The sequence below is a fragment of the Mobula birostris genome, chromosome 14 (genome assembly GCF_030028105.1).
Source record: "Mobula birostris isolate sMobBir1 chromosome 14, sMobBir1.hap1, whole genome shotgun sequence".
Classification (NCBI taxonomy): Eukaryota; Metazoa; Chordata; class Chondrichthyes; order Myliobatiformes; family Myliobatidae; genus Mobula; species Mobula birostris.
The window spans coordinates 93,618,903-93,642,931 of NC_092383.1; the positions used below are offsets into that span (position 1 = coordinate 93,618,903).

At 45.9% G+C, this 24,029-nt stretch overlaps 1 protein-coding gene across 1 annotated transcript in view; it reads left to right on the plus strand.

Annotated features, from left to right (window-relative positions):
• The window catches only part of LOC140210114 (MAP kinase-activated protein kinase 2), a 221,626-nt gene that overhangs the window by 84,308 nt on the left and 113,289 nt on the right, over positions 1 to 24,029 (plus strand). The window lies entirely within an intron of this gene.

Sequence of the window (24,029 nt, forward strand, 5' to 3'; positions counted from 1 at the left end):
GGCCAGTTCCCTCGTGGTCTGGGCTGTGGGGGCAGAGCAACAGCACTTTAATTCCTGAGGCAGTTTTTAAATAAAGAAACCACAAGCCAATGTGAGTGGTGGGGGTGGGGGAGCTGGGTGCATATGCACACCCTCTCAGAGATGGGCGCAGGCCAACTCCCCCCTCTGAAACCAGTTAACAAAACGCTGACTGGACCCTTCACCACTTCCTCCCCACTGTAACCTTTCACCCCCTTGTTATCAAGGACCTAATAACTTCAACCTTAAAAAATCAAAGACTGCTTCCACCGCCCTGCAGATTCCACAAACTAGGGACCCTCTTTTAAGTTCAATACAACTCAATATTTGTTTATTTATTATTATTTACTTTTGTATTGCACAGTTTGTCCGTCTTTGTCGTGTGAGGTTTCTCATCAATTCCATTGTGTTTCTTTGTACTTACTGTGAATGCCGGCAAGAAGATGAATCTCAGGGTAGTATATATGTACTTTGATAATAAATATACTTTGAACTCTGTGTGTGTGTGTGAGAGAGAGTGCCAAAGACTCAGAGAGAAAAAAAAACTTTTACCTCTTCAGTTCCTTGAATAGCTGATCGCTTATTTTTAAACTGTGACCCCTTGTTCTATATTCTCCAGCAGAAGGAAACTTCCTGCCCACATCCGCCCAGTCTAAGCCCTTGGCATGTCATATGTTTCAATCAAATCCCTCTTCAGTCTCCTAAAGCCCACGAAGTACAAGCCTAAAGCCTAAAGCCTAACCCTAACTCAGCTCTCATCCCAATAAGCCTTCTCTGAATTCTCCATGATGCATTTACACGTGGAGATAAGGAAGAAATTTTTGGGATGTTCGGAAGCTTCTTAGATGAATTGCATCGTGGGGCCCTTTGAGGGGAGGTTTGGGAACTCGGCTGCCCTTGTAAAATCAGAAATAACTAGCCTGGGTGTTATCCTTGATTCAGATTTGAATTTTAAACCCCGCGTAAAGAAAGTGGCCGGAGCTGCATTTCGACATGTAGAAATATTGCAAAGGTACGCCCGTTCCTGTCGCGTAATGATGCAGAAAAACTAATTCACATCCTTAAATCGAATTGACTAGATCACTGCAATGTACTTTTCACTGGCCTTCCAAAGCAATCTATTGACAAACTCCAACTCATTCAGAATGCTGTACTGTTAACAAAACCCAGGATTAGGGAACATATCGCTCCCATCCTAACTACTCTGCATTGGCTTCCTGTATCATTTAGAGCGGATTTTAAAGTTCTCTTACTTGTTTTTAACTCTCAATGGTCTAGGACTGGACAACGTCATAGAAACATTTTCATTTCATAATGCTGCTCAAACTGTCAGGCCTTCTTCCACCGTCACTTAAATTTAAACTGTCTCCCTTAAAAGATAATTGTCAGGTCAGCTTTTTTAAACTACGCTCTTAAACTGTGGAATTCAATATGTAAAACTATAAGGGATGCAGGCTCAGTTGACACTTAAACACCAGCTCAAAACCTATTTATTAAACCTTGCTTTTAACTAACATCTTCTTGTCTTTTATTTTCATGTTTGCACTTTATCCCATTAGAAAGAGCTACATCGCCTGTATGAAAAGTGCTCTAAGTTGTTACTGTTGAATGTTTATTTTTTTTCAGGCTGATAAAACCCAAGGAACAGGCATAACCAAGCACACTCATTTCTTGATTGCTAGGGGCTTTCCTGCTATTCCAGTGGTGCTTAGCATTTACATAAATATTGCTGTGTAGCCTAATTGTTTAATGTTATTGTGTAGTGACTTTGAGATGACACCAGTTGTAGATTTTACTATCAAGACCATGTACACCCTGTTCATGTTCAAAAGTATTTCAATTTCCTCTTTTAAATCAGCATATTTCTGGTATTTTTCACTTAATTTCTGTAAGTTACGTATGTTTGGAATGGCTATATCTAGTAAGTAAGTTGCTCTTGCTTGTTTATCCTGTAAAATTATACCTGGACGGTTATGATGGATTGTCCTATCTGTAACAATGGATCAGTTGTAATATAATTGTAGGACCCTGACTCTAAAACTGGATCAGGCTTGTATTTATGGTGTCTTTTATGAGTAATATTTTAAAGCAAGATTTTGGTGAATGACGTTTGCCACTTGATTGTGCCTGTGTAAGTAATCAGATTGAGTTAAACTGCTACAGGATTCTGTGATGTGTTGGATTGTTTCTGGTTTTTCTTGGCATTTTCAGCATTTATCGTTTTGAATTTGTTGAAATTTTATTATGTACTTCTGATTTTCTTTTGTGTTACCCACCTGGTCCTGTACTGCTGGGAGAAACCCTCCTGTTTCTGTGAACTGGTCTCTGTCCTCTCCCCTGAAAGGCCATGGTACAATGTAATAAATAATAATGATATTGTATCCACCAGCCTAACTTGTGCCAGAGTTTGCAGATTCCCATTTAGGACCCAGGAGGTTTACCATTTTCAAGGACTTTTGGAAGTTTAGTTCTGATAGGATTGTACTTGAGTTCCTGTGGGAAGCCTCCATTTCCCAGCCCTCTGTTGATTGTATCCTCACAGGAGATACATTTAGGGTGATCAAAGTGACCGCATTCCTGCAGATTTGTCGCAAACAGTGCATTTCACTGTACGTTACACGTGACAAATAAACCTAAATCTGCTTTGCACCATTTTTGTAGGAATTTTATGCCTTGCACTGTACTGCTGCCATTTCACCAAGAATGTCGGCGGTAATAAGCCCAGTTCTGTTTCTGAAGAGTGTCGTTCTCTTAGGCAGATTCACCTAGACAAGTCTTGGCTGCAGCTGCCTTTAAAGGCAGGAGTATCAGGATATTGGCGTGTTGGTGTGTGCCTGTAATGGAAAACCGGCAGGCGCCTTTATTTAAGGGAACATGTTACTCAGATTACAACAATGACACAAGAGATTCTGCAGAAGCTGGAAATCCAGAGTAACACTCTCAAAATGCTGGAGGAATTCAGCAGGTCAGGGAGCTTCTATGGAAAGGAATAAACTTGATGCTTTGGGTTGAGACCCTTCATCTGTCTGTCCCTGTCTGTCTGTCTGTCTCTATCTCTCTCCCACAGAGACAACGCTGACGCATTTCAAGGATGTGTGATTTGCCCACTGATCTGCTCTCTACTTCCATGATTGTGTGGCTCGGCACAGCTTAAATGCCACTTCTCTGTCTCTCTCTTGCTCTCTCTCTCAGAGACGGTGTCTCTGTATGACCTTGGGACTGAGGCTGCACCTGTCAGCTCAGGTGAGTCAGGAACCCTGCCACGATTGTGTTGTGCTATCCCACTGGAATTCTCAAGGAATTCTGTTGAGCAGTGATCTGTTTGGAACTTTGGACAGGTGTTTGAGGACAGTTGTCATTCAGATTGGTTTATCTTTGGTGTTTTCTAGCAGCTCGTTTCTCTCTGGTTGCTATGTTCATGGGCCAGTGTTCACTATACCAGGCACTAGACTCAAAGCCTATTGGGACCACTGCAATTAGCCTATCGCCACAGTAGGTCTACAGGTGCAATCTCACTGCTTCTCCACTCTGCTTTGGATCACCTGTCCAACAGTAATACCTGTGTCAGATTGCTGTTTATTGATTACAGCTTAGCGTTCAACACAGTCACACCCTCAGTTCTAATCAATGATCTCCAGAACCTGGGTGTCTCTACCTCCCTCTGCAACTGGATTCATGACTTTCGTCACTGAGAGACCACAGTCTGTGCGGGTCAAAAATAACATTTCCACTTCACTGATAGTCAACACTGACGCACTTCAAGGATGTGTGATTAGATTGCTGATCTGCTCTCTACCCCCACGATTGTGTGGCTCGGCACAGCTCAAATGCCATCTTTCAATCTGCGGATGACGCGACTGTTTGTTGGCAGAATTTCAGATGCTAATGAGGTGGCGAACAGGAGTGAGATAAATCAGCTGGTTGTGTGATGTCACAGCAACAACCTGGCACTCAACATCAGTAAGACCGAGGAACTGATTGTGGACTTCAGGAAGGGGAAGTTGAGGGAACACACACTCCAGTCCTCATCGAGGGGTCAGAAGTGGAAAGGGTGAACACTTTCAGGTTCCTGGGTGTCAGCATCTCTGAGGATCTATCTTGGGCCCAACATATCAATTCAGAAACATAGAAGGTACACCAGCGGCCCTATTTCATTAGGAGTTTGAGGAGATTTGGTACGTCACCAAAGACACTCGCAAATTTCTACAGCGTGACATTGATAGGATGCAAAACTGGCCTGAGAAGTGGCAGATGGAGTTCAACCCAGATAAGTGTGAAGTGTTTCATTTTGATAGGTCAAATATGTTGGCAGGATATAGTATTAATGGTAAGACTCTTGGCAGTGTGGAAGATCAGAGGGATCTTGGGGTCCAAGTCCATAGGACACTCAAAGCAGCTGTGCAGGTTGACTCTGTGGTTAGGGTGCATTGGCCTTCATCAACCGCAGGATTGAATTTAAGAGCCGAGAGGCAATGTTACAGCTATATGTGACCCTGGTCAGATCCCACTTGGAATACTGTGCTCAGTTCTGGTCACCTCACTACAGGAAGAATGTGGAAACTATAGAAAAGGTGCAGAGGGGATTTACAAGGATGTTGCCTGGATTGTGGAGCATGCCTTATGAAAACAAGTTGAGAGAACTCGGCCTTTTCTCCTTGAAGCGACGGAGGATGAGAGGTGACCTGATAGAGGTGTACAAGATGATGACAGGCATTGATCATGTGGATAGTGAGGGGCTTTTTCCCAGGGCTGAAATGGCTAGCATGAGAGGGCACAGTTTTAAGGTGCTTGGAAGTAGGTACAGAGGAGATGGCAGGGGTAAGTTTTTTACGTAGAGTGTGGTGAGTGCGTGGAATGGACTGCCGGCGATGGTGGAGGCAGATACGATAAGGTCTTTTAAGAGACTCCTGAATAAGTACATGGAGCTCAGATAAATAGAGGGCTATGGGTAACCCTAGGTAATTTCTAAAGTAAGTACATGTTCGGAACAGCATCGTGGGCCGAAGGCCTGTATTGTGCTGTAGGTTTTCTATGTACCATGAAGAGCATTCTAACTACTCACATCACTGTCTGGTATGGCTGGGTGGGGGTGGGGGGAAGGTTTGGCTACTGCCCAGGATCGAAGTAGGCTGCAGAGAGTTGTAAACCTAGTCAATTCCTTCATGGGTACTCGCCTCCCCAGCATTGAAAGCACCTTCAAAAGGCATCCATCAGTTAGGACCCCCGTCACCCAGGACATGACCCTCTTCTCATTGCTCCTATAGAGGAGGAGGCACAGGAGCCCGAAGACACACTGTCAACATTTCAGGAACAGCTCCTTCTCCTCCGCCATCAGATCTCTGAATGGACATTGTACCCATGGACACTACCTTGGTATTTTTCCCTCTCTTTTTGCGCTGCTTATTTGATTTATTTTTATATATATTCATTACTATTATGCATTGCAGTGTACTGCTGCTACAACACAACAAACTTTGCGACACATGCCAATGATACAAAGCCCGATTCCGACCAGGACTCACTAGCTCACACACCGCACTGTGCAGTTACCGCTGGCGCACAGCGGCTGCAGAGTGTACCACCGGTAACGCAGTTACGATCCCAGACTGCTCCAGCAGCAGCACCTCCCAAGCCAGAAGACATAGGGGCAGAATTAGGCCACTGGGCCCATTGAGTCTGCCCCGCCGTTCCACCAAGATTCACGATTGTTTGTTGCCATTCTTCCACACACGAGTGTAAAGGAGAACGGAATGATTGTTAGTCGTGGCTGAACCTGCAAGTTGACAAGCGGCTCCACCTACAGGCTTCTCGACAGCTTACACACCAACCTGACGTGGAAGTACCTCACTGTCACAGGGCTCGAGCCCCGGAACTTCCCTCTGCTACGGTACCGCGAGTTAACCTTCACAGGAAAGTCAAAGTAACTTTCTTATTAAAGTATATACAGTACTGTGTAAAAGTCTTAGGCACACATATATATGTACCTAAGACTTGCACACTGTTGTAGTAATTTTGTGAATTGCACTTTACTGCTGCCACAAAAAGAAACAAATTTCATGACATAGTGAGTGATGATAATCCTGATTCTGATATGGGTCTCCATTGTGGACTGAGAGTGGGAAGGGGGGCAGGGAGAGCAGAATAATGTTTGGGAAAAAAGAGAAGGGAGGGAGCAGGGAGCATCAGAGAGACACTCTGTAACGATCAATAAACCAATTGTTTGGAATCAAATGACCTTGTCTGGTGTCTCAGGGTTGGGTGTGTCTGCACCCTTGCCACCAACACCCCTGCCTACCCCCACCCTGGGCACTCCTTCTCTGCCACCTGTCCCATACCCCACTCTTGCCATTCCCGAAATCTTTTCCGCCATATTTGCAAACTTGCTCTCCACTCCACGTTGACAAAATACATTACTGAGCAAGAGTCTTAACATGTGCCTAAGAGTTTTGCATAGTGCTGTGTATGGTACCATACACCACCTTAAGATTTGTTTTCTTGTGGGCATTTTCAAGGAAATAAAGAAATAGGATAGAATTTATGAAAATGTATATATAATACATTTTGCCCCTTCTTGAAAGCCATCAGCGATGAAGAATAAATTATATCGACAACTTCCGGGTCCTGAAAAATGAGAAAATAAAAGATAATATCTCTTGTTCACCTCAGTGAGTGTGAGTTCTGAATGGAATCATAACTTGGAGTGAAAATTAAAATGCTGGGGGAACTCAGCAGGTCAGGCAGTATTTGTAGAGGGGAATGGAGAGTCAATGTTTTGGGTTGAGGCCTGTCATCTGGTGTGAAGCATTGAAGGACAATTGTCCACTGCAGAATAGAAGGGAATCCCTTTCGGACAGTGATGAGGAGGCATTCCTTGATCCAGAGGTTGGTGAATCCGTGGAATTCATTGCCAAAGACGGCTGTTCGAAGTGCAAGATAAACTTTTTATAAAAGTACGTATATGTCATGTACTAGCCTGACATTCATTTTCTTGCAGGTGTTTACAGTAGGACAGAGAAATTAAATGGAAATGTGTAATAGCTGTGGAGGCCAAGTCATGGGGTATATTTGAAGTGGATGATGATAGGATCTTGATTTGTCAGGACATCAAAGGTTTCGGGGCGAAGGCAGGAGAATAGGGTTGAGAGGGATAATGAATCGGCCATGATGGAATGGCAGAGCTGACTCGGTGAGCCAAATGGCCTAATTCTGCTCCAGTGTCTTATGGTCTTGTTGTCTTGTGATACAGGCAACAGTAGTCTGGGGACGTGGTATAGTGCCAAAGTCAGGTTGTGGGTTTCGAGGAGAATGGGGAGGTGGTACGGTGCCAAGGTCAGGTTACAGGTTTGGAGGAGAATGGGGTGGTCTGGCCTGGTGGTACGGTGCCAAGGTCTGGGGAGGTGGTACGGTGCCAAGGTCAGGTTATGGGTTTGGAGGAGAATGGGGAGGTCTGGGGAGGTGGTACGGTGCCAAGGTCAGGTTACGGGTTTGGAGGAGAATGGGGAGGTCTGGGGAGGTGGTACGGTGCCAACGTCAGGTTACGGGTTTGGTGGAGAATGTTGTAATAAATCAGTTATGATGGAATGACGGAACATACTCAATGGGCTGACTGGTCTATTTCTGCTCCTATGGGCTTGTGGATCTGCTGAGTTGCTCCAGCAGATTGTTGTTTGCTTTCTATTCCAGCGGCTGCAGTCTCCTGTGTCTCTGGGATTGTAATTTTCCTCAATAGTTGTAACAGCGATTGTGGGAAACACTCCACAGCCTGTTTGGGAAAGAATCCAAGTTCAGAATTAAGTTGATTGCTGCTTGCTTATATGGTGTAAATTTGCAGTAGTACAGCAAAGACAAAATTACTATAGATTACAAAATAATTAAATTGTTTCAAAAAAAGGATTGCCGAGATAGTGTTCATAGATTCACGGACTGCTCGGAAGTCGGACGGCTGTCAGGAAGAAGCTATTTTTGATTGTTGTGTGTGAGTTGTCAGGCTCCTGTGCCTCCTCCCCTGATGGCGGTAATGAGAAGAGGGTATGTCCTGGATAGTGAGTGTCCTTACGATGGATGCCACCTTCATGGGATGCCACCTTGGGGATGTCCTTGGTGGTGGGGAGGGTTGAGCTCACGAGTCCACAGCCCTCAGCAGCCTCTTGCAGTCCTGGGCCTTGGAGCCTGCTTTCCAGGCTATGATGCAGCAAGTCAGAATGCTCTCCACCACACACTTGACAGAAATTTACAAGGGTCTTTGATCACGACATCAAATCTCCTCAAGCTCCAAATGACGTTGGGTCGTAAGCATGACTTCCTTGTAATTGCAGCAAGGTGTTGGGCCCAGGAGAGATCCGCTGAGATTTAACATTTCAAGTTCAAGGTCTTTCGTCAGAGGTGAGAAAATGTTTTATCTTACAGAGAGGGAACGGGCATACGGGCTGAGAAAAGTTCACGGTAATTAGGGGAAGTTTGTTAGCATGGATTGAAGATTGGTTGTCAGCCTGAAGGCAGACTCAGAATTGATCAGATAATCCATGCAGTCGTAGGGAGAATGTACAAACCCTTTCAGATAGCAGTGGGATTTGAACCCATATTTATCTATTCCCCCCATCATCCCCCTATCCCATCTATCTTCTATCTAAGCTATCTATCGTCTGTCTTCCATCCCATCTATCTAATCTATCACATGGAATAAGGCCATAAGACATAGGAGCAGAATTAGGCCATTTGGCCCATCGAGTCTGCTCTGCTATTTCATCATGGCTGATCCAATTTTCCCTCTGAGCCCCAATCTCTTGCCTTCTCCCCGTATCTCTTCATGGCCTGACTAATCAAGAATCTATCAACCTCTGCCTTAAATGTACACAAAGACTTGGCCTCCAGAGCAGCCTGTGACAAAGAATTCCACGGATTTACCACTCTCTAGCTAAAGAAATTCCTCCTCCTCTCCATTCTAAAAGGGTCCCCCTCTCTCTGAGGCTGTGTCCTTTGGTCTTAGACTCCCCTACCATAGGAAGCATCCTCGCCACATCCACTCTACCAAGGCCTTTCACCATTCGATAGGTTTCAATGAGGTCACGCCTCTTTCTTCTGCATTCTAGTGAATACAGGCCCAGGGTCATTAAATGCTCTTCATATGACGAGCCATCACTAGGCACTCCCGGCCCTTCCAGACACAATGCCCAGGAATCCCCCAATTTAACCCTAGCCTAATCCCGGGACAATTTACAGTGACCAATTAACCTACCCACCGGTACGTCTTTGGACTGTGGGAGGAAACCCGCGCGGTCACAGGGAGAATGTACAAACCCCTTACGGGCAGCGGCGATATATCACCTGCGCTGTAAAGTGTTATGATTACCGTTACACCCCTGGTTTCTCCCCGCGTCCCAACGACATGCCGGTCGGTAGGTAAGTTGGCCGCTCTAAATCCCCCCCCCCCCCAGTGTGTGGGTGAGCGGGCTTGTGGAGAGTCTGGGGCACAGAAAACGGGCAGTGAGGAATTGGATTGCTCTGTGAGCTAGCACCAACCTGATGGGCAGAGCAGTCTCCTGCTGAAATGTGTGGAGGTATGAAACTGAAGCATATTAAACAGGGTCCCAGAAGAAGAGAGTTGGTGGGGGTGTGTGGGGTGAGGTTGCGGGAGAGGGACTCTGTAGGCGCCCGGGACACACCTCCATTAGTGACTAGGCTCGTACAGCTGGGCTGGCCCTCTCCACTGCCCTGCCTGGATTTCCCTAGAGCTGACAGCTCCCGCTGATCAGTTGTGACAAGTCCATTCAGTTAACCATGCTTGTCTCAACATAGTTTAACAGTGTGGAAGTCCCGGGGGGAGTGTGGGATTAACACTGGCTAAGAATAGTGGTACCGGGGCGTGGGCAGGCTGTATTTTTTTTTTAAGTATGAGAACATTACTTCTGTGGTGGGATCATCGTTGACAGATCCCGGAACTTTCCAGCTGTTTACTTTGGTGAATCAGGCAGGAGCTGTGTGAGTAGTCGGAACTGTGGAGAGTGGAACAGCGGATAGAGATGGGAGAGACCGTTAGACCATAAAACCACAGGCTATTAGGCTTCTGAACTCTCCTCCGCATGGCATTCAGAGTGTCACTGGTTAATCCGTTCTGTAATTTATACACTTTAGTTTGTTTATTTGTGTGTCATCCATCTGTGGATTTCATCCTTACTTTCTTTGATCAATTGCTGTGTGTTATGTATACTGCAATGCTTACACCCTGTTTGGAGAACCATTGTCTCATTAGACACCTATGTACTTAAATGACAATAAGCGTGACTTAATATAGGAGCAGAATTAGGCCATTTGGCCCATCGGGTCTGTTCTACCATTTCATCATGGCTGATCCATTTCCCCTCTCAGCCCCAATCTCCCCGTATCCCTTCATGCCCTGATCAATCAAGAATCTAACAACCTCTACCTTAAATATACCCAGTGACTTGGCCTCCACAGCTCCCTGTGCCAATGAATTCCACAGATTCACCACTCTCTGGCTAAAGCATCTCCCCCTCACCTCTGTTCTGAAAGGGCGTCGCTCTATCCTGCAGCTGTGCCCTCTGGTTTTAGACTCCCCCGCTATAGGAAACATCATCTTCACACCCACTCTGTTGAGGCTTTAATGTCAAGTTTTCCCAGGATTCTCTCTCCACATGAATCTATCAGCAGGGACAAAGTCGCCTGGGATTGTACTCACTGGAATTCTGAACAAATGATTGGGAATCTTATAGAAATGTATAAAACTAAAAGAAGTAGGTAGGATAGAGGCAGGAAAGTTGTTTCTGCTGGTAGGTGAGACTGGGAACTATCAGGGACATAGACCCAAAATAGATTTAGGATAGAGATGAGGAGGTTCCCAGAGAGCAGTGAATCTGTGGAATTCCCTGTCCAGAGAAGTAGTAGAGACTTGTCATCATTATGGGCTGTCCTTGGTTGGTGCAACTGTAACAAAACCCAATTTCCCTCGGGATCAATAAAGTATGTCTATGACTATGACTATGACTATGTCTATGTCTATGACTATGACTGACTATGACTATGACTATGTCTATGTCTATGACTATGACTGACTATGACTATGACTATGTCTATGACTATGACTATGTCTATGTCTATGACTATGACTGACTATGACTATGTCTATGACTATGACTATGACTATGACTGACTATGACGGGGGCGATCATGGTCTTTCCATGATTGTTGGCAAGTTTTTCTACAGAAGTGGTTCGCCATCGCCTTCTTCTGGGCAGTGTCTTTACAAGACGGGTGACCCCGGCCATTGTCAATACTCTTCAGAGATTGTCTGCCTGGCGTCAGTGGTCGCAGAACCAGGACTTGTGATCTGCACCAGCTGCTCAAACAACCATCCATCACCTGCTCCCGTGGCTTCACGTGACCCTGATCGGGGGGCTAAGCAGGTGCTACACCTTGCCCAAGGGTGACCTGCAGGCTAGCGGAGGGAAGGAGCATCTTACACCTCCTCTGGTAGAGATGTATCGCCATCTGTGAATGAGGCCCATATCCCCCATTGCCTGTGCACTGAGAGCCTTTGAGGTGACAATGTCATATCCACATCTACCACCACCCTTGGCAGTGCAGTCCAGGCACAACAAGCAAATCTGTCCTGCGTGTATCTTCTGAACTTTTTCCCTTCCATCTCAAATGCATGCCCTCTTCTATTGGATACTCAGACCCGGGGAAAATGACACCAGTTGTTGACTCTATCAGATCCTCTCAAAATCCGTAAGCTTCCACAGAGAGAAAGTGAGTAAATACCAGGAATTAGATCTATGGCCCCTGGGAGAGGAGGGGGCGATTTTTTTGTGTGTGCACAGCAGAGAATCAGAATGTGAACCAGGTTTATCATCAGCTGGTGATGTTTGTTGTTTTGTGGCTGCAGTACAGCACAATACATTAAAAATTTACAGTCAGCTACAATTACAAATATTTGTATGAAAATAAATACATAGTGCTGAAAGAGAGCAAAAATAGTGAGGTAGTGTTCACGATTTGTTCGATGATGTGATGGTTGTGGGGGTGGGATGAAGCTGTTCCTGAAATGTTGAATGGTGACTTCAGGCTCCTGTACCATCTCTCTGATGGTAGTAATGAGAAGAGTCCTGGATGGACAGGAACCTTGATGGATGCCATCTTTTTTTTTGAGAAATTGCCTCTTGAAAGTGCCCTCGATGCTGGGCAGGCTGGTGCCCATGGTGGAGTTGGCTGATGTTGCAACCCCCTGCAGTTTTATTCAGATCCTGTGCAGTGGCCCCTCCATACCGAACGTTGATGCAACCAGTTAGAATGCTCTCCATGGTACATTTCTAGAAATTTGCAGGTGTCTTTGGTGACGTACCCAATCTTCTCAAACTCTGATAAAGCAGAGCCGTTGTCATGCTGCCTTCTTCGTAATTGCATCCATGTATTGGGTGCAGGACAGCTCATCAGAGATGTTGACACCCTGGAACTTGAAGCTGCTCACCCTTTCCTCTGTTGATCCCTCAATGAGGACTGGTTCTCCTGACTTCCCTTTCCTGAAGTCCACAATGAGAGAGACACTGCTTCTCTCGGGCGGGTACTCGGAGTTAACTTGTGGAGATTGCTGCTTCTTCCTTGGCGAGTTCTCCGCCTGGGATGAGCACAGTGCAGAGAGTGAAAACACCAATTCCCAGGGATAGAAAAGTCTACAGAGAGTATTCAGAATGCAGCCAAGTCCATCCCGGCCAAAGCCATCCCCACCATTGAGCACATTTACACGGAGCATTGCCACGAGAAAGAAGCATTTGTCATCAAAGGCCCGCCATCATCCAGGCCTTGCTCCCTTCTCGCCGCAGCCATCAGACAGGAGCCTTGGGTCCCATACCACCAGGTTCGGGAACAGTCATCAGGCTCCGGAACCAGTGTCGATAATTTCACTCGCCTCAGCTCAACAGATTCCTCAACCTACAGACTCACTTGCAAGGACTGTACTTAGGCTACGTCCACACCATGCCGGATAATTTTGAAAACCCCAGTTTCGAGTAAAAACGACAGGTGTCCACACTAAGCATTTTTCAAAATATCTCTGTCCACACTAACACGGATATTTGGGCGAATCTCCTCCTACTGGGCACGCGCAGGACACACAGAAAACAAGCGAAGAGGAAACGGTATACTTTCAGTGCACGTTTGTCCAGTTACAGAGTAGAAAAATGTAAAAGGAATTGCTCTTGGCTGTCGCGCAGGAGGACTTAAAACTAAAAAAAACAAATACTGGAGCATATGGAGGCAACTGACAGGGAGTTCACGGACAGTATGACCCGGCTGACGACGAACATTGAAAAACTGACTAACTCTGTTACATTAATAAAGCACCTTGTTAAAGGTATAAAACATGTCTGCATCAGTGTTATCTTGTGTTTCCATACAATGTTACATTAGGCTGTTACACATCTATTGTCAGAGAAGTACTCGGATAAATAGGTGAACCACCTTTGTGTTACTACTATCAAAGCTTCGTTTTCAAAATTATCCGGTGCAGTGTGGTCATAGCCTTAGTATTATTTATTCTTTATTTGCACAATTTGTCATCTTTTGCAAATTGGTTGCTCACAGCCATTGTTTATGTGAAGTTTTTTTGTATATTCTATTCTAGTTCTTCATTTTCCGGTAAACGTCTGCAAGAAAATGAATCTCAAGGTGATATTGTGCACATTAGTAAGGGAGTCAAAGGTTACGCGGCATTGGCCTCCTGTATCTTCTAGGATTGATTTTAAAGGTCTCTTGTTTTAAAAGCTCTCAGTAGTCTGGGACTGAAGTACATCACAAAAACAGTTTCGTTTTACAATACTGATCGAGCTCTCACGTCTTCTTCTGCCATCTCTTAAATTTAAACAATCTTCCTCAAAAGATAATTGGCAGGTCAGTCTTTTTGAACCACACTTCTGGACTGTGGAACTTTGTACCTAAAACTATAAGGGATACTACAAACAACAGGAGTTCTGCAGATGCTGGAAATTCAAGCAACACACATCAAAGTTGCTGGTGAACGCAGCAGGCCAGGCAGCATCTCTAGGAAGAGGTACAGTCGACGTTTCGGGCCGAGACCCTTCATCCTGACGAAAGGTCTTGGCCTGAAACGTCGACTGCACCTCTTCCTAGAGATGCTGCCTGGCCTGCTGCGTTCACCAGCTACTTTGATGAGGGATACTACAAGTTGACACTTCTAAACTTCCAGTTCAAAACCTATTCATTTAACCTTGCTTTTAGCTAACATCTTTTATTTTCATGTTTGCACTTTATCCCATTGTAAAGCACTTTGAATTACATCTGTATGAAAAATGCTCTGTAAATAATTATTTCAAAGATTAAAAGTACATTTATTATCAAAGTAGGTCTGCAGTATACAGCCCTGAGATTTGTCTTCCCACAGACAGCCATGAAACAAAGAAAACCATGGAACCCGTTCAAAGAAAAACATCAAGCCCTCAGTGCGCAAAAAAAGAACAAATTGCGCAAATGACAAAAAGAAACGAGTGAGAAGCAGAGAATATAAAACACCAGACCACCAAAGTCATTGAAAGAGTCCAGGTATATTCAGTTCAGCTCAGTTCAGTTCTATTTAGTGCCCTGTCGTTCGTCATCTGCAAGCTGCCCCGATCAAAGTCACACAAACTAGCAACAAAAGGAGTGATCGGAAACCAGGAACGCATCATAATGTGAAGCACAGAGTCCAGTCTGCAAACCGTGTTGATTAAACCTTCCCGAGACCCAGGACTCCGGCAGCGTCGAGCGAGAGGGAGAGAGAGAGAGAGAGACCATTTGGACACGGGCAGCACCTTCCTCTGGGAGCGGTGAGGGAGGGGGAGACCGGTCACACGCTGGTAGATGGCGCTGAACACCCACCCACCTTCTGCTGTCGTCCTCGTTGACTTCAATCCTCCTCGACACTTTAATTGGCGTCGATGAACAAATATCATTAGTTTTTTAACCGTTTTGCACGATTTGCCCTCTTTCGTACATCAGATGTTTGTTGGTATGTTGTGTGTAGTTTATCATGGATTCTTTTGTCTTTCTTTGTTTTGTTCGTGCTTGCAAGAAGGTAATCTCAGGGTTGTGTATGGTTTACATCGATCATACTTCAGAACGTTGAGGATGCAATAGAGGTTGACAGGATCTCTCACATAATCGGCCTTCCACTCTCCTAGCATTCTTTCCACGTCTTACTTTCTGCATCTTGGTATCAGCAGCGTTTCTGGCTCGTGGTTGAGGACCGCTGCTTGGTTGCAGGTCTGCCTGCCCACTCACTGCAAACTCAGCGTGGGTCCGGGCTGCGGGCCTGGTGAGCGGCCAGCAGGTGGTGCCACGCACCAGGGTGCAAACGGCGTGGCTGGAGCTGCAGCTTGTCGGGCTGCGCTACCTGTCAGGGCCACAAGGGGGCGGCAGTGTCCACGGCCTGTCCTGGGAGAAACAGAAGCTTAAAACCCAGGTTTGACTATGTTTAAATGTGGACATCAAGTGCTGAGATTCTCAGGATCAGAGTGGGTCAGGTCACAGTCGAGTCGATGAACCTTACATGTACACTACATAAGCCTACATATGCACCAGCAGCATATAATACCATGAGATACAAGAGCAGAACTAGGCTATTTGGTCGGTCAAGTTTGCCCCGCTGATTTATTTTCCATCTCAACCTTTTTTCTGCTGTTTTCTCCCCATGACGCTTGATACGGTCATTAATCAATAAACTATCAACCTCCGCTTTAAATATACCCAATGATTGGGCCTCCACCAGATCTGTGGCAATGAATTCCACAGATTCACCACCCTCTGGCTAAAGAAATTCCTCCTCATCTCTGTTCTAAAGTGACATCTTTATATTCTGGGACTGTGCCCTCTGGTCCTAGACTCACCCACTATAGGAAACGTCCTCTCTCTGTCCACTCGATCTAGGCCTTGGTCTCAGTGAGTTCCGCACTAAATTCTAGTGAGTACAGGTTCAGAACCGTCAAACACTCCTCACCCTTTCATTTCCAGAATAATTCTTGTAAGCCTCCTGTGGGCCCTGTCCAATGCCAGCGCATTCTTTTTTAGATGTGAGATGCGAAACTGCTCACAGTACTCTAGGTGTGGTCTGGCCAATACCCCATGAAGCCTCAGCATCACATCCTTGCCCTTATATTCTAATCTTCTCAAAATGAGTGCCAGCATTGCATTTGGTTTCTTAACCACCGACTTAACTTACAAGTGAACCTTTAGGGAACCCTGCATGAGGACTCCCAAGTCCCTTTGCACCTCCTGAGAGAAAGCAGGATCTTCCAGTGGCCACACATTTTAATTCCACGTCCCATTCCCATTCTGACATGTCTATCCACGGCCTCCTCTACTGTAAAGATGAAGCCACACTCAGGTTGGAGGAACAACACCTTATATTCCGTCTGGGTAGCCTCCAACCTGATGGCATGAACATCGACTTCTCTAACTTGCGCTAATGCCCCACCTCCCCCTCGTACCCCATCCGTTATTTACTTATATACACACATTCTTTCTGTCACTCTCCTTTTTCTCCCTCTGTCCCTCTGACTATACCCCTTGCCCATCCTCTGGGTTCCCCCCCCCCCTCTTTTCCTTCTCCCCGGACCTCCTGTCCCATGATCCTCTCATATCCCTTTTGCCAATCACCTGCCCAGCTCTTGGCTCCATCCCTCCCCCTCCTGTCTTCTCCTATCATTTTGGATCTCCCCCTCCCCCTCCCACTTTCAAATCTCTTACTAGCTCTTCCTTCAGTTAGTCCTGACGAAGAGTCTCGGCCTGAAACGTCGACTGCACCTCTTCCTAGAGATGCTGCCTGGCCTGTTGCGTTCACCAGCAACTTTGTTGCGTGTTGATTGAAGTTTTCTCCCTGTTTGGAAAATAGTCTATGCCTTCATTCTACTACCAAAGTGCATGACCATACATTTCCTGATGCTGTACGAGCAGCATTTACAAAAAAATGTATAAATTAAATATAAATTATACATGATCTTTACGAGAAAGAGCACAATTAGAGCCAAAGAAAAGAATGACCATTTTATTGCAAAGTGGTTATCGATTTGCCATATGGTGGGGATTGGGGTTGTGCTGGTTGGTTCAAGAACGGAATGTGGTTGAAAGGAAGCCGCTGTTCTTGGATCTGGTGGTGTGGGGCTTCAGGCTTCTGTACCCCCTGCCCGATGGTGAGAAGATGGCATGGCCTTAGTGCTTGGGACTTGGATGATGGATGCTACCTACCTGAGGTAGCGCCTCCTGCAGATACTTGGTGGGGTGGGATATGCACTCGATGTTATCTCTATAACCTACTCTCCTGTGTATCACCCCGACTGTGATGCAACATTGAGGGCACTTTCCAAACTACATCATTTGTTTGTTAGTGTTTGGTGACAAGCTTAACCTTACTCAAGTAAAGAGGCTGGTACACTTTCCTTATGATTGCATGTAAAGTAGGTGCTGGGCCCATACCACCCAGTAAGTTAGAACTGTTGTTTCTCTCCAGCACTGAACCCCCTTCAGCTGGTCAGGCAGCATCTACAGAAGTGAAGCAATGGTCTCATTTCCAGTCGAGACCGTGCATCAGGATTGACGAAATGTACCATAGCTTCTTCTCCCATCACTCCCCCACCCCCAGTTCAGATGCTGCTCAACCCCGTTGAGTTCTTCCAAATTTGGTTTTCTGCTCTAGATTCCTACATCTTCAGTGCCTTGTTTATGACTGTGTAAATAAATACCGATCTTCCCCATGTTACGAGCGTCCGACTGAGAGGCACCCCACAAGTGGATGTGCTCCCATCCCATTATTGATTTCAGAAGTCCGAAGTACGTACATGCGTTCATTCTTAAGATCAGCAAATTAGCTTCCCCTCTTTCTCCACTTCCAGTAATTGCCCAGTCACACGGTCCTGTGCAAAGGTCCTGGGCACATACAGTATATACAGCTCGGGTGCCCAAGGCTTTTCCACAGTAATGTATTTGTCAACGTGGAGTGGAGAGCGAGTTTGTAAACCTGGCGGGAGCAATGGATGTTGGGAATGGCGAGGGTGGAGCGTATATGTATGTATGAATGATAGGAGGAGTTGAAAATGACTTGAGGGCAGTCCTAGGGTCTAGGCCCAGATATCAAACCATTATCAGCGAGTCCAGGGGTCGATAGCCAGAGGTGGGTGAAGTTGGAGGCTAATGTCTACGAGTCTGAGGCCATGGACTAGAGGCTCGGAGACAGCCTGTGCTGGGGTTGGTGGCCTGGTTGGGTGGGTGGGTGGGCAGGAGGGTAAGAACTGGCCTCTTTTGGCGGTTGCTGTTTTTGTTGATGTTGTTCTGCCGAGCATTGTGGGTATTCTGCGTGGACGCGGGAATGTGTGGGGACACTTGCATGCTCATAAATTGAGTTTTTAGCACAAACTGCACATTTCACCGCATGTTTTGATGTGTCTGTGATAAAACAAGTGAACCTAAATCTGATTAGCACTTTAAACTTTGTGTCTACATAACCAGTTGTCATTGATAAGATGGTGAGTGAGCTGTGTTCCCTGGTTTTCCAGTGGTTGACTGTGTCAGTAAGGGTGCAGTGGGCTGGTGATGTTCTGGTGGGGGGGGGGAGAAGAGTTGATCTCGAGCAACCCTCCCCCTTTGGTGTGTACATCTCCCACGCCTCTGACGTCTGGTCACTGGCCTAGGTCCATCCAGAAGAGGAAGTAAGCAACAATTCTGATTTTTGTACATCCCATTGAGAGCCTGCAAAATGGGAAATGATTTTTAAAATTTCCTTGTGCTTGCTAATTAATGCTGGGCCCCACCCTGCTTGGCAGCAATTTCAGGCAAGAAGAGAGGGATGGTTCCTGTTGGGAGAGAAGCCAGCAACATCTCCACACCCTGAGGCTCCACGGAGGTGCAGGGGGGCCCCAGTGACATCAATCTTTGTCCGTGCTGAATACTTTCTGGGAAGTGTTACAACATTAAATCTCTTTTTTTCAGTAGAGGTGTTTGTTCAAGGAATAATTACATAATGCATTGAGAAGGGATTTTGGGAATACATGTTGATATTATTTTGATGCCTTAAGCAAACCATCTCCTCTTCAGAATTGTTCCTCCTACCGTGAGGATGGTGAGCAGTTTCAAGTTCCTCAATATACACATCACTGAAGATCTCACCTGGACTGTACACACCGGCTGTGTGGCAAAAAAAAGCACAAGAGCATCACTTCCACCTCAGGCGACTAAAGAAGTTCGGCATGAGCCCCCAAATCCTCAAGATCTTCTGCAGGAGCCCCATTTAGAGCATCCTGACTGGCTGTATCACTGCCTGGTATCGAAACCGCGCCAACCTTGATGGCTGGGCACTGCTGGGAGTGGTACGGATAGCCTAGATCATCTGTGGTTGTGGACTTTCCTCCATTGAGGACATTTACAGCAGCAGGTGCAGAAAGAAGGCCTGGAAGATCATTGGGGACACCAGTCACCCCAATCATAAACTGTTTCAGCTGCTTCCGTCTGGCAAACAGTACCACCGCATTAAAACCAGGACCAACAGGCAATGGGACAGTGCCTGTCCACAAGCCACTAGGCTTATAAATTCACAAGTCTGTACCTTGTCATAACACGAAGATTTTTACTCCCTCACATTGTGGGACAGATGTAAGATTTAAATAAATTCAGAATTAAATTGAAATTCAAACGATGGCGTTCCTGGAGCCCAGCAGTGTGAGGGTATCTGCTTGTTGAATGGAGACGAGGAATTGTTTGCAAACCTGGCTGATAATCAAAGGCATCTCAAGCTCCTGCGATTGAATGTCACCATCCCCTGAAACCATGTTGAGGTCACAGCCATGAACTCTCGCCCATGCCTCTACTTCCTCAGCTGGCTAAAGAAATCTGACACATCCCTCTTGGTTCTTACCGACTTTTATCGATGCACCGAAGAAAGCATCCTATCCGGATACATAATGGTTCGGTATGGCAACCACTCTGCCGATCACCGCAAGCAGCTGCACGTCAGAGAAACCAGCCCTGTCCATCACGGTCTCTGTCTGTACACTACTTCTCAAAGTACACATGTGTCACCATATACAACCCCGAGATTCATTTTCCTGCAGGCATATTCAGCAAGCCTACAGAACAGTAACTATAACTGGATCAGTGAAAGATCAACCAGAGTGCAGAAGACAACAAACTGAGCAAGTGCAAATAGAAATAAATAGCAAGAAATAATGGGAGCATGAGGTAATGAGATAAAGAGTCAAAGTGAGACCTTTGGTTGTGGGAACTTAGTAGATGAGTGTAGTTAACCCCTATTGTTCAAGAGCCTGAGGTTTGAGGGGTAGTAACTGTTCTTGAATCTGGTGGTGGTGAGTTCTGAGGCCCTTGTACCTTAGTGAAGCATCCAGCATGATCAAAGACCCCCGCCCACCCCCGATATTCTCTCACTTCCACCGTTAGGCAGAAGATACAGAAGCCCCAAAGCTCAAGGACAGATTCAAGCCCGTTATCAGGGGGCTACGTAATGTTACCCAGTGTGATTGGATGGACTCTTGACCCTACAATCTCCCTCGTTATGACCTTGCACGGTACATCTTTACCTGAGCTGTACTTTCTCCGTAGCTGTGATGCTTTATTCTGCGCGGTTATTGTTCTACCTCAGTGATTTGATCTGTGTGAACAGTTTGCAAGACAATTTTTTCATCGTATCTCATGAGAGAGACAGAGGGAGAAGGGGAGAGAGGTTATAAGGCTTGAATGTCCCCCAAGTATGATAAGGTAGACTCCCGACCTCTCAATCTACCTCGTTATAAGCTTGCACCACACTGTCTCTGTAGCTGTTACACTTTATTCCGCATTCTGTTGTTGTTTTACTCTGTTCTACCTCAGCGTACCCTGTAATAATCTGATCTGTATGAGCAGCTTGCAAGATGAGATTTCCACCTATGTTTGAATATGATGAGCTAATTTCAATTCCAGTTCGGGAAGCCGTCGTACCCGCTTGGTTCGCGAGTGAGCAAAACAGTGAGGTAGTGTTCACAGACTGTTCCGGAATCTGATGGCGGAGGGGGAGAATCATTGAGTGTGTGCCTCCTCCCTAATGGTTGCAATGAGGCGAGTCAGCAGGTCAGACTGCCTCCGTCGAATCCAGCAGTGGCTCAAATGTGTGAACGGTTTGTGGGTCAGCGGGTCAGGGCCGGTTCACCTCACTGTGAAGTGTCCGGTTTACTCGTCTCCGCGCTGAACTGAGCCTGCGGCCTGCGATGAATGGGCTCCTGGATTGGCTGCGGCGATGACCGGCTTTGTGCCCGTGAGCTCCAGTTGTTTCTTTTTAAGCACATTGGGTGTTTGATGGTCTTTGCTTAATGATCTCTATTTGGGTTTCTTTGTTCTGTGGCTGCCTGTGAGGAGACAAATCTCAAGTTGTGTATGCTATACACACTTTGATAATAAATGTACTTTGAGGACAGATTCAGTGGGACTGCCTGTACAATTTTTTTTTGTGAGTCTTAGGGAAAGGGTGAGTTACTGATCAAGGTCATAATGAATTATCTACCTGTTTGAAACCGGTAAGTTAGTTACAGGCACAAGAGGCTGCAGATGCTGAAATGCAGAGCAGCTTACAAAAAGGTTGAAGAACTTCGTGGGTCAGGCAGCATCTGTGGGAAGGAAATAGACAGTTGACGTTTCGGGTTGAGACCCTTCATCTGGATGAAATTTGTTACTGTCTGATTCCCTCCCACGTCCCAACAGTATGCCAATTGGTGAGTTGTTTGCCCATGCTAGTTGTAGATGCTGATGGTAGACATGGGGAGAATTAATGGACAGGGAAGGGGACTACTTGCAAGATTAGTCTGAAAGCTGGTATAATTCACTGATGGAACCCTCTCTGTATAACCATATAACAATTACAACACGGAAGCAGGCCATCTCGGCCCTTCTAGTCCGTGCCAAACTCTTACTCTCACCTAGTCCCACTGACCTGCACTCAGCCCATAACCCTCCATTCCTTTCCTGTCCATATATCTATCCAATTTAACTTTAAACGACAACATCGAACCTGCCTCAACCACTTCTGCTGGAAGCTCGTTCCACACAGCTACCACTCTCTAAGTAAAGAAGTTCCCCCTTGTGTTACCCCTAAACTTTTCCCCTTTAACCCTCAACTCATGTCCTTTTGTTTGAATCTCTGTGTGGTTACAAATGTAATATGTAATAACTTGTTTTCTTTATGGTTGAGAAATAAACCTTGGCCTGAACACCAGGGAGAATGTGCCCAGGTGACATTATGGGATTTTTTCTTTTGTATTCTCCACAGATGAAGCTTACTGTGACCTTGTGGGATCCCTCCTTCCCTGTCCTTCCACTATCTCACCATCACTCCACCTCAGCCGGCTGTAGTTCCCTCCCACAACCCGAAGACGTGCAATTAGGTTGTTTGGTCAGCATTGGTCTGGAGTGTGGATGGGCGGTAGAATCTAGGAGTTGGTCTGTGGCTAAAGTGGAGACAAAGATCTCGGAGAAGGTCCCTGCGATCCTCTCTCTGGGGCGGTACAGTGGTGAAACGGTTAGCGTGCTTCAGAGCCAGTGATCAGGGTCCAACTTCCACCACTGCCTCGAGTAGTTTGTATGTTCACCCCATAACCATATAGGTTTCCTTGGGATGGTTCCGTTTCCCTCTCACATCCCACAAGGTGTACGAGTTAGGGCTAGTGAGTTGTAGGCTCAATAAGTAAAAACCCGGGCTGAGTCCCATCAGGCCCTGGGGACTTAATCACCCTAAAGTTCTTCATCAGACCCAGCACCTCCACCTCCTTGTTAGCAACATGCCTAAATATCTGCATACCCCATACTGATTTCACTTTCCTCCATGCCCTTCTCCTTGGTAAAATCACTGATGCAAGCTATTTGTTTATTTATTTATATTTTTTCTTTATTTTATTTTGAGATGCGGCGCAGAAGAGGCCATGCGAGCCGTGCTGGCAGCAGACCCTGATTTAACCTCAGCCTAGTCATGGGACAATTTATAATGACAAATTAACCTACCAACCAGTACGCCTTTGGACTGTGGGAGGAAACCAGAGCATCCAGAGGAAACCTACACATTCTGCTGGGAAGATACACAAAGTCCTTAAAGGGTTGAACTCCAAACTCTGGCGCCCCCTGCTGTAATAGCGCTGCATTAACCGCTACGCTACCGTGTACTTCATCCACTTCCTCTGGCTCCAGGCATCAATTCCCTCAGTCCTTGATCAGTGCTGCCCTCTCCCTAATGAAGCTCTTTTTAGAGTCAGAATCGGGAATTATTACTATCACTGTGAGATTCGTAATTTCAGAGCAGCAGTATAATGTAATACATAAAATACACTCATTTATTACGTGCAGCGTCGTATGACGTTGGCAATCATGGTCTTCTCATGACCATGATTGTTCTTGGCAAAGTTTTCTACAGAAGTGGTTTGCCATTGCCGCCTTCTGGCCAGTGTCTTTACAAGACAGGTGACCCCAGCCATTATCAATACTCCTCAGAGAATGTCTGCCTGATGTCAGTTGTCACATAACCAGGACTTGTGATCTGCACCAGCTGCTCATACGACCTTCCACCACCTGATCCCTTGGCTTCACATGGCCCTGATCAGGACGCTAAGGAGGTGCTACACCTTGCTCAAGGGTGAACTACAGGCTAGCGGAGGGAAGGAGTGCCTTGCATCTCCTTTAGTAGGGATGTATCTCCATCTTACCACCCAAAATGTAGTATAAATTGTAATAAGAAATATATTTAAAAAATTAAGTGAGTGCAAAAAGAGAGGTACTGCTCATTGTCCATTCAGAAATCTGATTGTGGAGGGGAATAAGCTGTTCCTAAAATGTTGATTAAGTCCTCATCAATGGTTTTTCAGGTTTAAGTTTAGTGTTGTAGGCATAAATATGCAGGATATAAATAGCATTAAAGTTAACTTTATGCAGGAATCCCACACTACATTATAAACATGACATAGGTTAACATAGAGCTAAAATATTAT